The sequence below is a fragment of the Corvus hawaiiensis genome, chromosome 3 (genome assembly GCF_020740725.1).
Source record: "Corvus hawaiiensis isolate bCorHaw1 chromosome 3, bCorHaw1.pri.cur, whole genome shotgun sequence".
Taxonomy (NCBI): domain Eukaryota; kingdom Metazoa; phylum Chordata; class Aves; order Passeriformes; family Corvidae; genus Corvus; species Corvus hawaiiensis.
This window is the reverse complement of record NC_063215.1, coordinates 48276065-48284568: the sequence shown is the minus strand read 5'-3', so window position 1 is coordinate 48284568 and position 8504 is coordinate 48276065. Positions and strand designations below refer to the sequence as shown.

The 8504-nt window shown below is 50.1% G+C and overlaps 1 long non-coding RNA gene across 1 annotated transcript in view; it reads right to left on the bottom strand.

Moving 5' to 3' along the window:
- Positions 1-4031: 4031 nt before the first annotated feature.
- Positions 4032-8504, bottom strand: part of LOC125323382 — a 58753-nt gene continuing 54280 nt past the window's right edge. Inside the window, exon 2 of the long non-coding RNA XR_007202509.1 lies at positions 4032-4394. This is a non-coding gene — a long non-coding RNA (uncharacterized LOC125323382). The remainder of the gene's footprint in view (positions 4395-8504) is intronic.

Here is an 8504-nt window from a genome sequence, read left to right as displayed (position 1 = left end):
GGCTGCAGGGCAAGTGTTGGTTCTGCCTGACCAGGCCAGATGGAAGTTTGATTGTTTGGCTCATTGTTGGGAATAACTCAGCATTAAGCTCTGTGAATAGCTAAAAGGGCAAAGAGCAAAGAAATGAGATTATCCTCCTTCCTCTATAGTCAGGCTAGAGCTTGCCAAGGGCTCTGGTTTGCTTTTTTGTACATCAGCATTTGTTGCTGAGCTCCTGCACCCAGAGCCTTGTGAAGTTTGCTCAGCTACCTATTGTCACAGCTTCACACAAGACTCCTGAGCCCTATAATGGATGAATTCTAATCTGGAAAAAGAAAAAAAGAATGCAGGGATGCTTTGTGACTGTTGGGGCTCAGCCTGATGCCAGAGGCCTGTCCGTGAGGCCTGGCATCCCTGGTGCTTTATTCACTGCTGCAGTTCAGGCTCTGGGCTGCCTCTCCATCCTACAGGCTGCTGGATTTCCCCAGCTAGAAGATGCAACTCACATAGGAAGGGTGCCTGGTGTGGTGGTCCCAGCACACCCCTCGTGGCACTACACAGGGCCAGGGCCATCTCTGCTCCTGGGACAGTCTTCCAGGAAAGAGTGGCAATGCAGAAGGGGCCTGCAGCTTCCCTGGAGGCCCCTTGGACACCCAGAGCTGCCGTGCTCTGTTGGCAGCAGCTCAGACACAACTGCGTGGAGCTGCTGACGGGTCTTGGGTTGACTTGGCTGGGGCTGTGTTGGTACAGCCCGTAGTCCCAGTGACAATGGAGAAGCTAATTCCTGCCCTCCTAAAAAAGCAAAGGCAACAAGCCACATGGGGAACAGCTTTGTGTCTTAAAGAGAGAGGACTAGGTACGTTTGATCACACTAGAGCTCAAGTGTTCCCTCAAATTCCCATGCCTCCCAAAAGCAGTGCAGCCGCCAGCTGAGCTTTGTCTATGACCTCATATACATCCAGTGTATAAAACACATACCACGTATTGAACATTTACATATGGTACATGTCTTTTGTTCCACTTGGGTGGCTTTTTCCTCCCCTCTCCCCCACCTCTTGCCCCATTACTCATCCACACAGCTCCCCTCACGTTATTCTGGATGTGTCATTTCTGAAGGACTACACATCCCTGTCCTGCGGAGAATGGGGGCTCTGTTAATTGTCAAATGTTGAGTGGGTAATAATCAATGGGTGACTAATTGGATGCATGAGGGAATAAAATAGGTATTACTTAGCTTCTGCTCTTAATTAAGAGGATGCATGATGCTGTGGGGAAAACCTTAACAAATGGCAGGAGGGGTTTTTGTCATTATGCAGGGTTTAATTAGAAGCATTGCACAAGCTAACATCCAGGTACTGTTTTCTTTCCTTTCAGGTGTCTCTCCAGGGTGTGATTGAAAAATGCCAAAGCAAGAGCCTTAAAATAAAGTACATGGAAAATATTTCTGCAGGCATGTGCCTAGCAATGTAAACAGCAAGACATGGTGGAAAGCCCCAGTTTTCCTCACAGTGCAAAAGCAGCAACGGGCAAGCCACATGCAGAGAACCAGAGTGAGACCATCGTGCATGTTATGCTGAGGCAGAGGGGGTTAAAGGCTCACTGCAATGTCTCTAGGTTAATTCACAGCACCAACGTTAGGAGCAACATGACAGCGCTTTATTTAAACAGTTAATCATTTGGAAGCAAAAACATTCATGATTTATTTCTCCAAATATAGAGACGTGGTAGGAAATGTGAGAAGGGGCACTCAACACCAACACTTTCTTCCTAATGAAAGAAGGTATTACAATTCCTGCAGGATTAGGAACCATTTAAAAAAAAAAAAAAAATTCCATGTTATTTGCCTTGCCAATGAAAACCATCCTGCACTTGAATCTGTACTTTTTATGACAGGCCCAATATGACTCATCACATTCTGCTTGTAAATAATGTACAGATGAGATACTAACTTTAGAGAGTTCAGAGTTTGATCTGGCTTACAGTGAAGCCAGTAGGAAGACTTCAAAAATATAAAAGAGCCCTTCAGAAAGCAATTAGGATGGCTACAGTTTTGGGGATGAGGGAGGTTTCTGAAATGCTGAAATAAACTTGGGTATCTGTTGTCCAAGTTTCCTAATCCAAAAATGAGTTAATTGAAAGCAGTTTCTACAGCTTTGTGGGAGGGTACTTAGTTTTGGGCTGGACCTTTGAAACCCACTCAGCAGATAGTGCTGTTAACAGAGTCAGCAGTGTGACTTTCAAGCTATTTTTCCTCTCTTTGTCAAGCTGTTAATAAAGTACATAAAGCTCAAGTGACAGGAAACTGCTCCAAATATCTGCTGTTTTCTGGGGCTTGGCAAGTTAAAGAAGGGACAGAGACTGCTTCTTTGGCTGCATCTGCAGACACCATTAGGTCTGTACATTTCTGGACCTGAAAGCGCTCTCACAAGGGACAGATCTCACAGCCAGAACCTTCCTCCCCTGGCCAACTGGCAGCTGCCTACAGGGGTGGCAGGTGGACACTGTTGTTTGCTGGATGTTACAGACCAGTGTCCAAGGTTTGACCAGAGGAGAAGAGAGGACTGTCCATAGCCTCACTGTTGGTGAGGGAGGCCATCCACTGTGTGAAGGGAGGTGCTTGATGGCTCCATAGCAGAGCCTTTTACAAAGAAACCCCAAAAGTTCCCATGGGACACTCTGCCTACCAAGTCCCCATGCTGCCTGCATTCCCTGAGGTGCTGATCAACACACAGCAAACACTACATACATCCCTCACATAAGTCCCAGGAAGGTCAGGCACTCGCCAGAGCAACTCTCCCTCCCTGCTCCTATTCTGTGTACCAGGTCCTGATTTTGGCTCCTGTGTCGGCATGGGCCCCTTGCCACCTTCACCCACTGTGGCATGTAGGTGGCAGTGGAGCCATCAGTGCTCCCGAGCTGGAGGCCGGTGGGAAGAGTGGCAGGAGAGGCAGCCACCCAAGCCCAGTGTGGTGCATCTCGGGGCTCAGGCAGCCTCGATGAAAATGCCGGCTGTCAGGGTGTTCATGGTGCAAGACAGCTGGGCAGCAGAGGCCAAGCCAGAGGGATTAAACTTTCAGATGACTCAAACGACTGTGATTATAATGCAGCCACTCCAACTGCAAGCATCCAGTGCTCATCACATCTGGGTCTGGCTGGGACCAGCAGGGGCTGCCCAGGAAGGCTGGCAGCAGTCAAGGACAACTTCAGGATGCTCCAAAAGAGAGCCCTGGTGTCCTGCTGGCCTGTGCCTTGGCACAGGAGGGAGGAAGCGGGGAAAGAGGGGATCAGGATGGCCAGTCGCAGGGCCAGGCTGATGTGGGGTTTCTCAAGGGGGAAGGTAAGCCCAGGCAGCAGGGCATCACTGCACTGCCATCAGTACAATCACATTTAGTGCTCGGTTGGGGGCACATGCTGCTCCCGGCTGCTTGAGTTTTCCCTCCAAAAATTCCCTGGTCATTCCCTGATGAAAAGAAAGCCTGGGTCACCGCTTTGCCTTTGGACGAGAAAGAGGAACTGTCAGAGTGGTGGGCATCCAGAGAAAGCCCTTCCGGGGAGAAGGAATGCCGGGCCTGTGTCTCTTTCCTCCGCCCCCAGTGTCACAGGAAGGGCACAGGAAGGAGCGGCGGTGGCACTGCCAGAGCGAGGAGCTTGGGGGATTGTTCAGATGTCCCCGTGTGCGCATTGAGGCAGCATGTGGCGGCCGCCCATGGCCACTTGGAGGATGAGGAGCCGTGCCCAGGTTGCAGCTAAGTCAACCTCCTTCTAGGGTTAAACTAAGAAAATGAGGCTGGAAATCAGGAAGAGCTTCTCGGCAGGGAGATGCGCTGAGTGGGGGTCAGGACAGTGGTGTGGGCTGGGACATTCTGCTGCCGATGAGGCGGCCAGAGTGGCTTTCCTGGGACAGCTCACCGGGGCTCTTAGGAGCTACTCGGCTTTCAGGAGCTGTGAGAAGCAGTTTCAGCTTGTAGGAAAGGCGAGTTTCTGCTCCTTGAGAGTGTAGAAACTTGGAAATGTCTAGAAGTCTAATCTAAAAGAAAGAACCAGACGTGAAATCCTTTTTATTATTCTTTATATAGTTCTTACACGCATCATGTGATTGTCTTCAGTAGTCTGAATCACAGCTGATTTAACATTTGGCATTGACAGTACGCGACCGAGGGCTGAAAGGAAGGGATGACTTTCCCGACGAGGCACACCGTTTAGGAATCACACCGGGGTTCCCCTACAGGTATTTATCCGCGGCGCTCACGCACAGGCAGCCCGGCTTCCCACGGGAGAGGCAGCGAGCTGCACGCAGGCACTGCCAGGGAGCTGGGAGCTTCGAAGTGTCACTCCCCCACAGAGGCTCTCCCGCCGCCGCGCTGTGCCGTGCATGCTCTTCCACTTCCTGCTGCTGAGCCAGTTCTGCCGCTTACCTGGGAGAGGCAGGGAGGCTGTCGTAAAAGGAGGGAAAACCGCCCGGCCGGCTGAGGAAGGAGCCTCGGGCGCGCAGGGGAGCGCAGGAGGCGCGCAGCCCTCTCGCCTTCCTGGGCAGCCCAGCGCGAACCTCCCTCGCCCGCAAGGTAAGAAGTGTCAGAGGTGCCGCCTGTCTCGGGCCCTGTTTGCCATCAGCTGCTGACCCACGCCTGGCTCTCGCTGGGGCTTCTCCTCCCCACCCCCCCGCCCCAAATTGCTGTCTCGCTCGCTTTCTCCCGCCTCTCTCGTGTCATGAGAGCCCGACTTTCACAGATGGTTACAACATGTTTCAGCCATTTCGCTGCAGTTTGTTTTGTTTGTTGGGTTTTGTTCTTTTTTTTTTTTTTTTTTTTAAATCAGGAGGGGTAAACACTGGGAACGGACACGCCTGGTGTCGAAATGTTGTCCAGCCTATTTACGTAGTTTCCTGGCAATGCTTGGCGGCCAGGCCTGATCCCGCTCCCACCCTGCCTGGCTCTGCAGGCTCAAGGTGGTTTGTTGGCCAATGGCCCTCTCCTCCCTCTCCTTTGCCCTTCCCTTTGCCCTTCCCTTTGCCCTTCCCTTTGCCCTTCCCTTTGCCCTTCCCTTCCCGACCTGGGGCTGCATAGGACAGGTCCATGGACCTGGTGAGGGAGAGGTGGCTGCAAGGAGTGAATAAAACAGGATCATAGACCCTTTTTGCACCATCCTCTCTAGCATTGGTATAGAAACAAGTGGGAGCAAGGTGGTGGTATTTCTTTCCGACTAGGATAAAATCGGCCATATAAAACCTGCTCCCGTTTCACCCAGTTTCAGGATACAGGTTTTCCAGGGTTAGCACTGGCTGGGCACTGAGATTGGCACATCTGGGCTTACTGGTCCTCAGCACCACCAGCAACCCTGAGACCAGAAATTCCCATTTCCTGCAAGCCCTGGCTGGGTTCACAGCCTGGACTGGCCACGCCAGTGGCCCGCCATGACCAGATGTTGCTGTGCCACCCATGGTGGGTGATGCCAGAGACAGGGATGCGAGGGGCACAGGCAGCTGGGGCAGGGTGAGTAGGTGGCTGCTGATGGTGCTGCTGCCTGCAGTGCTGTCAGCCTCTGAAGCAGGGCTTGCCCTTGCAGAGTGCTGGCAGTGTCTGGAAACATGCTGGTTTTTTGTTTTGTTTTTTTTTTTTCCTGTGGAGTTGAGTTTTCTTTCTGTTTTCCTAAGGCAGGAAGCAAGGCATGTGCAATTATGGTGTTCGTGTCTGTCAGTGCCCCCCACCCCCAGCAGTGGCTTTTGAAGTTTGGCAGAGGGTACATGTCTGAAAGATACACACATTTCTGCACGTTTCATGACTGCAAGTGAGGCAGTTCTCACGCCAGCTGAGGGAGACATGTCAGGTCCCGCAGGCTTCCCCACGGCCTCCCACCGCCCACGCACCCCGCAGCCCTCTCGCTGCAGAACAGAACGGGGAGAGTGGTTAGGGATGGGAGAGACAACAGCCCTGTGAAATACCAGGACTTTTTCCTTATTAGGAATCAGAGTCTTCAATGTAAGGCATGAAGCTCTAGGAAAGCAGGCTGAGGAAATTGATGCCCCTCAGGGTGATCCCCCCATCCCACCCCACTGAGCCAGCCCCAGTTTTGTGACAGGAGTTCGGGATGTCCCAGGGCCATGGGATATCCCAAACTGGGAGTTCTTAAGTGCCTGTGAGAGTTGTACCAGCACCAGAAATGGGCGGGAAGTAGCCTCTGGAAAACACATTTTTAAGGATACCAAAGATAACTGTAGACATTTTCATATTTCACAAAGTTTAGAAAACTGGCAGGGAATGCTGCCTGTATCTGAGATGCCTGTTTGGATCCTGCTTGAGGGTGTCACCCTCCTAGTTTCTTACTGCTTATTGCCCAGCATTCCTTTAACATGTATATCAATATCTACACTAAAAAGGAAAAAAATACAGGTCTGCTCTAGCCTTTGCACCATGGATTGTCCAGTGAAGCAGCATTAGTGCTGCAAAAGAGAATGTGATGTTTGCTGTGCAGGGAGGATTTGAAGTATGTTCTCCTGGCACATGTAGCCTTTGCTGCCATGGCTTCAGAAAATACATGAGAGCGACCATATAGTCAGAGGAACATTGTCTTCATATTCCTTTTCTAATTTTTCCAGAAGTCATAAAAATAAACATTACCTGCCCTAGAGAGATAAAAGTCTGGGCTAAGAATGTGACACGTTGCCTTAGTCTTTGCTGTGGAGGGTACCCAAGGGAGAGGGTCAGCATCCGTGATGACAGCAGCCAAAATTGTTCATCGTGAAGTGCGAAACTCTGAAGCTTGGATTTCCTTGGCAGTGCTTATTTAGGTTGTAGACCCAAACCAGTTCCCACATTTACACCCGCTCCTCCTGTAAGGATTTCTCTCTAGTTTTTTTTGAGGAAAGTTGCCTCTAGTGCTTCTGTAGAGAAGGCTGCACTTAGAGCAAGTGCTCTTACACACCTACGCTCATCTCACCCCATGGCAACAGCATCCTTGGGATCTCAACGTGTGCATCCTCACAGCAGCTTGCAAATTCTGCATCCACTTACTCCCATCCTGCAGATGGATATCAGCAGCACCAGGGAGCTTAAGGGATTCAGCCAAAGGACTCAGGAATTAATTGGAAATCAAGAAATTCCTGTCTATCCTCACCCCTTGTGATCTCAGCTTTGCCTTAATCTCTACCTGTGCCATTTCAGAAATGCTGTTACTGGTGAATAAAAAACCCTGTCCTTGTGTGTTGTGCACCAAGGAAGGTGAGGTTTCTTTCTCATCCTAATGTTTTCTGTTTTAACAAGGTAGATAAATAAAACTTTGATCAAAAGACCAAAGATATTTTCCCCCTCTCCAGAAGCAGCAGAGAGCACAACCATGCTCATTGCAGTCTCTCTCTCCTCTGTTCCTTCATGACAGAACGTTTCTAATCAAAAGCAGATAGATGGTTAGTGTGTGTTTTGGGACAGCACATCCTGACAAGTCTTCATGCTGGAAAACAGATGAAATAAATACCTGATGGATTTTGCAATCAGCTGCAAGAAAACAGCACAGATGAGCTAAGCCAAACACTCTTCCCCTTGTCCCCTTGCCTCCATGGGAGGATTTTTAGGGGACTTTTACCATTGCTTCAAACTTGGGTGCTCAGGTCCATCTCTACTGAGCTGCAAAAGAATTTTGCTCCCCTTCATTCATGCTCTCCCTGCAGGTTTCCAGGAGTGGCCATGGCCAGCAGCTGCTGGCTGTGAGCAGGAGGTCTGGGTGGCTTCCCCTGTCTCCCTGACAGAAGCAGAGGAAGAACCTCTCTAGGTGTGGGAAGCCTCACAAGGGAGCTGGGATGGGGTTCTTCTCAGGAGCTCGAATCACTAAGCACCCACCCACAAAGGTTATTTGCTGAATTAATGCACATTGCAGAACTGGGTGCATAAGGAGAGGAAGGAAAAGAAGGAAAAAGAGTGGTTTAAGGAGTTCCTTTGACATTTTTGGGAGCAGTCCAGGCTCTGTCCCTCTAGGAAGGGCCTCTTCACTTTATTACAAGCAGAAGTACATGCAACGGCTCCAGCTGGTTATCAGTAATCTCCTGAATAGTCAGAGGTGCAGGGGGGATATTAAATTCTTGATGTTTTCTGGCAATATCATGATCTGACTTGAAGTTGCAGTGTCTTTCTGAATGAGGTTGGACACGATCTCTGCTCTCCAGCAGCCTCTGTGCTGGAGAAGGGATCAGGCTACAGGTTTCAGAGGGTATTTCAGTATGCTGAGGCATTCCTCTACCCTAGTTCTTCAACATGGGAGACCAAGAGAGTCATTTTTCTGCCCTATGCATAACTGTATTTGCAGGATAAGCTAACTAGAAAAGGGGAAGGAAACAAAATGAAACTCAGCTGCACAAGGCAACATAAAATAGAGGGATAATGGGGTCTTTTGGGTCTTTTTCCAAAAGCCAGGGATCTTCAGCTGAGCAGAAACAACACTCTGAAGTACTGCTGTTGGAGGAGGATGTTTTTGAATCATCTGTTACATTTTCAGCAGTGTGGGGATTTCTCTTGGGAATTCCCATCCACATGCCTTTG